Source organism: Protomyctophum parallelum, assembly GCF_964188405.1.
Source record: "Protomyctophum parallelum genome assembly, chromosome: 4".
Taxonomy (NCBI): domain Eukaryota; kingdom Metazoa; phylum Chordata; class Actinopteri; order Myctophiformes; family Myctophidae; genus Protomyctophum; species Protomyctophum parallelum.
Genome location: NC_139700.1, coordinates 17,041,510 through 17,049,114, shown reverse-complemented (window position 1 = coordinate 17,049,114; position 7,605 = coordinate 17,041,510). Strand labels below are relative to the sequence as shown.

The 7,605-nt window shown below is 43.4% G+C and overlaps 1 protein-coding gene across 1 annotated transcript in view; it reads left to right on the top strand.

The window, feature by feature from the left end:
- The first annotated feature begins 1,020 nt into the window (after window positions 1-1,020).
- The window catches only part of sema3d (sema domain, immunoglobulin domain (Ig), short basic domain, secreted, (semaphorin) 3D), a 58,489-nt gene continuing 51,904 nt past the window's right edge, over window positions 1,021-7,605 (top strand). The window contains exon 1 of the mRNA XM_083763187.1: window positions 1,021-1,307. The gene's annotated coding sequence lies outside the window, so the exon portion shown is untranslated. The remainder of the gene's footprint in view (window positions 1,308-7,605) is intronic.

The window sequence follows — 7,605 nt, the reverse complement described above, 5'->3', positions numbered from 1 at the left end:
ATTGATGAGAATTAAACATATTTCCGCATCTAGGATTTCTTAGGACTTTTAGTATGTTATTCTAGACACCTCATAGAAATGATATCTGTTGAAAAAAAAACTATTTTAATTAGTCTGATTTTTGGGTCTAAAATGGGCTAGATTGCCTGGACTAGTGGGAACGTAGTCAACGTTCTCTCTCTCTCTCTCTGTGTGTGTGTGTGTGTGTGTGTGTGTGTGTGTGTGTGTGTGTGTGTGTGTGTGTGTGTGTGCGTGCGTGTGTGCCTGAGACATACATTGAAGACATCCCACCCTGCTGAGCCTCCTCTCTGAACCCAAACACAGCTGTGGGTCCTGCTCGTCATAAGGCCGAGCCAGGACCACATGACTTGTGATCTCTGTGTTCAACCACATCACTAGTCAAACTCAATCCTCATATCAGCGTTAAGCCCCATATATAGCCTACAGTTACCGTATGACAGTGCAGTGTCCTTCGCTGAAAATATAAATATAAAGTTAAATAGCAAGTATAAATTCTTAAACATTTGGATTATTAACCTAACATGCCTAACATGGAGGAGCAAAATATATAGGCTAACGAGGACATCTAGATGGAGGGCCTATCCATCCATGGACTGTCTGTTTACTGTAAACCGTTGGGGTAGGAAAATAAAATGATCAATGTTGTTGAACCTATCACTGGACAACTTAATTAACTTTTCACATGGGAAAACAGTGGAGTTCATTGTCGAGCATTCCACTCAACTGCACCGAGTTGAGGGACTTGTTGTCAGTCTGATTTGACATTAGTTTCTACCGTCTACTTTCTGCACTGTAGTGTGGTGTGTTGACCACAGCAGGGCAGTTCCCTCCAGAGTCCTCCAGAGAGAGAGAGAGGGAGATCTGGCAGTGGTACAGATGCTGAGGAGGAATCACCCTCTAACGCCTCCCCTCTCGCAGCAGCATAATTTAATTGGGAGTTTGCCGTCTGTCTCCCGGGGCGAGACCTGGCACAGATTCGACTCATCCAGTGATCCGACCCACACTGCACACAACACACGCGCGCGCGCGAGTGCACGGAGAGTTCACGAGCGTTGGCAAAACGTTCGGTTGTGCAAGTGACTGACAGGGGGAAGTTGTGAAAGACATTTTATTTAATTCCGTTCACATTTATAGGGGAGGAGGAGGGCTTGCCCTGCCCTGCAGTGCAGTAGGGTAAAGCAGCGCCGTGCGCCAGGCAACAACAGTGAAGAGAGACGGAGTTGCGCGCTACACGTGTTGAGACTTTTTGCGCTCAGCTAGAGTGAAGATCAAATTCCGGATTTCAGGTAAGCAGCTGATTGGAATAATTAAGATAATTAAGGTCTGAGGCAGAGCCGAGAGGCTGGACAGGTCACGTCCATGGTGCGGACCGTATCTTTCTTAGCCTATATGGTTAACTGGTAAACTATTATAGGCTATAGGCGGTTGATTTTTGTATAAAATAGTTTTTGCCAGCCCCGTTGTTAATTAAGGCTGCGATTTGTTGAAGAAGAATGCTAAACTATCAGGTGAAGGGGAGAATTAGGCTAGCATATTGATTTCTGTTTGTGTAGCTGCAGGGTTGCCAGGGTAGAATAATGTTTTTGATGGCATCCACCCAGCTAGCATTTTTCCCCCCTTGCCATTTCATTAACTGTTTAATCCATATCATGATTGCTAGTGCTATACAGGCTAGTGGATATTGTTTTATATAGTTTTGTGTAGGCTATTATTAATTTATTATCTCACCTGCATGCTTTATTAAATGTGCGAAAGTTATCTATGGTGAAGTGTTGGAGAGTTTGGAAACTTTTTATTTGTTGACAGACTTCAGCTATAGCCCTCTCCTGCTTTCGAAAGTGCCAATAGCTCAATAGCTCATTATGGTGTGCGTGTGTGTGTGTGTGTGTGTGTGTGTGTGTGTGTGTGTGTGTGTGTGTGCGCGCGAGTGAGTGCGTGACAGAATCACCAGATGGACATTTCGAGTTGTGATTCCTTTGACCACACAAACTGTGTCTTTCAATATAGGCTCTATAGAATTTTTTTATATTAACAGCACATTTATTGTGATAAGTCACAAGTGCAGACTGATATAATACATACCAATAATGAGTTATATAGCCTATATCAATGAGTTTGAGTTATAGCACTTTCAGAATGTTGGGGGGGCTCATGTTTGGACAGAACATTTAAATTAAAAGGGGCCCAAAAATCCTCCTCTGATTCCCTAGTAGTGCCTATTCCTATTAAGGATGTGTGTTGAATGCTAAGTTATTAATGTTCATCGTTAAGCACATTCAACTGTACAGAAGCATGATGATTTAAAACTGGTTTTATATAAGACCTTTGCATACTATCCATGCTGCCAACCTCTTAGAATGGTAGTAACTAAGTGCACGGTTACACCTAAATCTTACAGATGAGGGAGACAGAACTACATGCAAAGAGCCTGCAGAGATGATTTCAAGAACCTGGGGATGTTTATGGTTTTGTACCTTAGAGGTTTGCTACAAACTTGATAAAACTATATATATCTGTCCAAATACTTTTAGTGCTCTATAATTAAATCAGTTGACAGTTTGCACTTTGACCCCACGTCACTTCACGTCCAAAGCAATAAGAGCATGTTGCCTAAACGTTGAACAATATATGGTTGTGCAAATACTGCAGATGTCAGTGTACGATTGAATGTTTGTGTATGCTATGGTTTTGCTCGTCAGTGAGTAGTGTGTGGGGAAGGAGAAGGACCCTGTCATGAATGTTTAGTAGACTGGTTATTTAGCCACTCTGCTCCTAGCCATATATCTAACAGCTTCAAGGACCCTTTCTCCGCCTAGCGCTCTGCTTAAGGTTTATCTAACACCCTACTAGGAACTGTGCTGTGGTTGACACGCTGAGGGAGAAAGACGGAATTGGACAAAGGCAGGCAGAAAGAGGTAGAGTGTAATAGTGTATGTTTGGGGTCGGGAGTCAGGGGGGTTGGCAGAGAGTAAGCTAAAAAGAGAGAAAGTGAGAGAGAACTGTAAAGTAAGGCATTATGGCAAGTGTAGGCAAGTCAATGTGCTTTTTAACACATTATAAAAGGACATTTGCATTCAGCAAATAGGAAGAAAAATAAGTACAAACAATTATTATTTTTAATGAATAACTACAGTGCAGAAGAATAATTTAAAAATAAATCTAATAAATGGCAGCGGCAAACAGCATGTTTTTAGCTGTCATTATTTCAAAAGAACTGCAGCAGACCTGCAAGTTTGCAGTTTTGGCAATGCTCCAGTAGTTTTGATTAGCACGAGACAGTCAAATAATGCATAGCAAATTTCTGCCTCCCGGCCAAGGATAGACTCTAATTAAAAAAAATAAAAACTCCTGTGATTTGTGTTCTTTTAAGTACCGTCCAATCATTATGTCACAACAACGGAGCTGCTGTCAGGCAGACAGCTCTGGCAGACAGCTCTCGCTCCAGGGCCAAGAGGACAGGTCAGGGCCAACGTCGGCCGATGAAATCACAGTCCAGAAATTCTTATTGTACCAAGATTGTTAAAAAAAAAAGCTCCTGACCATCAAACCACATACTTTATAAGAATGTCTCTCGGTTTCACTTCCGTGAGAGCTCTGGACTGCATGGTGCGACTTGGAAAGCAGGCAGAAGATAATGAGATCACATTGTGGTAATGGTGGTGAGGGTGTGTGTCTATGGAGGCTACGTGACTTGGGTGCCTCACCCCTATCCCTATGTGATGGAAGAAGTACTCAGTCACTGGTTTTACTTTACTTTTACTTTTACTACAAAATGTCTTCTAAATCATGACAGCTTTCTGAAAAACCTATGTTTCTATGTTAGTGGTTCTCAAACTATTTCATGTCAAGGACCCCAAAAATTAATTGGCCGCCGACCCCATCTGAAAATAATGTTGTTACAGCCCCCCCCCCCCCCATTTGAGTTAAAAACGTTCGCCCGAAAGAATATATTCAAAGATTTGCTCACAGTTAAAACTTCTATTTTCAAATGGCATGGCAGTGTTAATGTTAATGCATGTAGTGGTGAATGTGTTTTGTAATACCGGTAATAATAATCAAAATCTAAGAAGAGATCAACTAAAGTTGTCTTATACTCTACCATATAATTATAGTGTAGTAAAAATACAATATCTTGTAAATACAGTTGTACTTCTTGAGAGTACTTGCACTTGAGTACATGTACTAACGTTACTTTATACCACTGGATCCATCATTACCATAAAACGAATCAAAGCATCAATATTCGTGCTGTACGTGTTGTGAAAGGCCTGTACAGCTGCTCCATTCCTGAAGCTCTGCTGAGCGTGTGTGCCGGGAGCGCTTTTTTCCCCCTTCCTGGACAGTGTTGAAAAGTGAAAACTGAATGCGTGCTTTCTCTAAACTCTGCAGCAGGTCTTATGAGTTGTTAAAACAGTCAGTGTTCTGCAGAATATACTGTAAACCGGCAGCCCGCCCCTTATATGGTGAGGTTTCCAGACCCCCATCACCACCACGACCACCACCATCTCCCATGACCCGTCAGAGAAAACACACAGGGAATGGTACCTTTACTTTGGACTCTGATGCTATAGTGTGTTTGGAGAGTCCACAAACGGCTAGGTGCCAATGACTTGCAGACAGACAGCCCGGCTGGGTTCACAAACCCCCTCACCTTTTTCTCTCCTCTCATCTCTTTGGAGCTGGCAGCTCTACTGACCACCGTGGCAGCTCTACTGACCACTAGTGCTGCACGATTCTTGCTCAAATTGTGAATCTCGACTTTCCTCCACAAGAATTCTCTTAAAGAATCACTCAAATGAATCGGACAGCCAACTTAGTGCTGCACGTACCATTTCTCACGATTCTTCACAAAATGAAATTGCAATCTATAGATCTCGATCTATTGCCCCAACAGTGCAGCCTTTCCCAGGGGTGAGAAAATGTTATCCACAGAGTCACTTCCCGTATAGCGGTATAAGAGACAGACAGTATAACTCTTGAGAAGTGTTAAGTGCACGGAAAGGTGTATACCTTCGTACCCTCAGGGCAAATTGAGACAAGGGAGAGCACTTACGGCCGTCAGTCATTTTTGTCACGCCCTGTTGACTTCCATCTGCCAGCCTCAGGATGCTATTAGGTTACACACAGACATTACAGACACACGTACGCGCATGCATGCACGTCTCGCACGCACGCACGCACGCACGCACGCACGCACACGCACACACACACCACACACACACACACACACACACAAACACACACACACACACACACACACACACACACACACACACACACACACACACACACACACACACGAGATTTCCCTGTCTAATGTTGTGTTGTGTATGGTTACTTTGTTGTTTTGTTGTTATCATTATCATCACCTTGTCAACACTTTTCCATTTCTTTTGAATGGAATTAGACCCCAGATCTAGAATCACTGAACCACTGCTGCCCAAGTCCAACCCCTACTTCAGCTGTGCGTGCGCATGTGTGTGTGGGCGCGTGCATGTGTGTGTGTGTGCAGGGCCGGGTGGGACCTAGGTGGCGCTCCAAGCAAGATCCATAGTGGCCGCCCTCGCACATGTGCAGAGAGAGGATTTAATACATTTTATTTTTAACTTACCATTTGTTGTTGAGTGATGCTTGGAGTTGGACGCCTTATGCTTGCACTTTGCAGGCAGTCTGCAGAATTAAAAAGTAGAGCCATGCTGGATCACCGGACACACTTTAATTTAATTAATTCCACCTGGATGTCTGGTCTTGGCAACCAAGTAAAAGTATAGAGCTCTTCTCCTCTGCTTCACCACAGCCGTGGCGGCATCATCACCATCCCCTCCTTTATTATTATTAGTCCTTTTCCATCTGCAAACAACTCGAACGAAGTGAGCCAACGTGTCATGGTCTGAGAGTAGTTCAACTCAGTCTTCAAACGTCCACACTAATCCTCGTCGCCAATGTTGTGTGCCTAACTTATAACTTATTAGTTAGGGCAACCTGCATTGAGTCATATACACTTTTCATTCATTTATTAAGTAAGCCATGCTTCACTGTCCTCTCGACCAGCCGGTATCATAACATAAACATAACATTATGTTACATAACATTGTGTGTCTCTACACAATTATGTTACCTGCTTCCTGTTACTTGTTTCTGGTCATGTGACCCAAGCAACCAACTGGGTTGCCAGTTTGGTGTGTGTGTGCGTGCGTGAAACAGGCAGCAGACACAAGCTGGCACTGTGTCAGGTACACATGCGCTTGCTACTGTAGTGTAAAGTAGCTGAGGGCTGTCTTTCATTGATAGAGAGCGGAAGGATTAAACTGCAACATTAAACGTACAAAATGGGCTCTTTAACAAAGGCAGCGCAAGACTATTATCTGGCGTTGGCTGTATTGTGTTTCCTCTCCGCCACCACTCGCCCACAGGATTCTCTTACTGACTGCTTTCAGACTTATAGATAGCAGCTTTGGGGCCCCGGCCAGAATGCGGACAGACAGGCCGACCTCGGGGCCTGGAATCTTATCCATCCTCCTTGTTTTCCCCCCACAAAGAGATTTGCCTCAATTATGAAACGGAAGGAATTCCTCCTGGAATGTCCTCTTTATTCCCCAAATCTATGACCGCAACCGCAACAATTGCTTTCATTGAGATTTGAGACTTCATGTCGAGTCACTGGTGCAGATTGAGTGTTGTTTTTGATCTGACCTTCTATGAAGTGTGATTATGTGATGATGAACAGGGTTCCGAGTGATTTCCTTTGGAGAGAGAAAAATAAATCCCCCCTGGCTAACTCTGACATGAGCTCCTATCCAGTTAGCTGTCAGCTTGCACTGTATAGCTGTGTGAGAGGCTTTCTTTAACCAGACATCCTGTGGCTCTATGATTTATTGGATTTATTATAGATGAATGATTGTAGTAAATACAGCCTGTTCCTAATGGCACTGGATCAACATGATCCCTCCATGGAGAGATATTAGATATCTTGGCCTATAGCGCATTTCGGCTTTAGTGTTGGTTCATTATTTAGGTTGACGTATATTGTACCATTTTATACTTAAGTTAAAAGCATGTTTGAAATGGGTCCGACTCCTCATGTGTAAGATGATATTTTTGTAATCCATTTAGCGTTCAGGGTTACAGTCCTCCGTAATTTCACCAGAGCATTCTGCTGGTCTGATATGTACATTGTGCAATAGAGATAAGGATAAGGACTCGGTAATGTAATGTTCCTGATTAAAAGCCAGAACAATTTCTCTCTCTATAAGAGACACTTTGCTGGTTTGTTTTTTGTTAAGATTTGAGTAAACAAGGCTAAGTATTGCGGGAGACTGAGACTATAAAAGCCTTTGTATCATGCCGCTCAAGGCAGTTTCATGTCCTGATCTGGGCCCAAAATAATTCTTACAGAGAGCTTATGGCAACACTTAGTAACTCTCAGTCAAACATGTGGGATGAGGGGAATTATATGTCACCATGCCGATAACCACAAGATCACTACCGCGGACAGGAGTAGCACTCGCCCACAGTAAGTAAGCACAGACGCACACTCGCACAGAGGAACACACGCACGCACGCACGCACAAACACACACACACA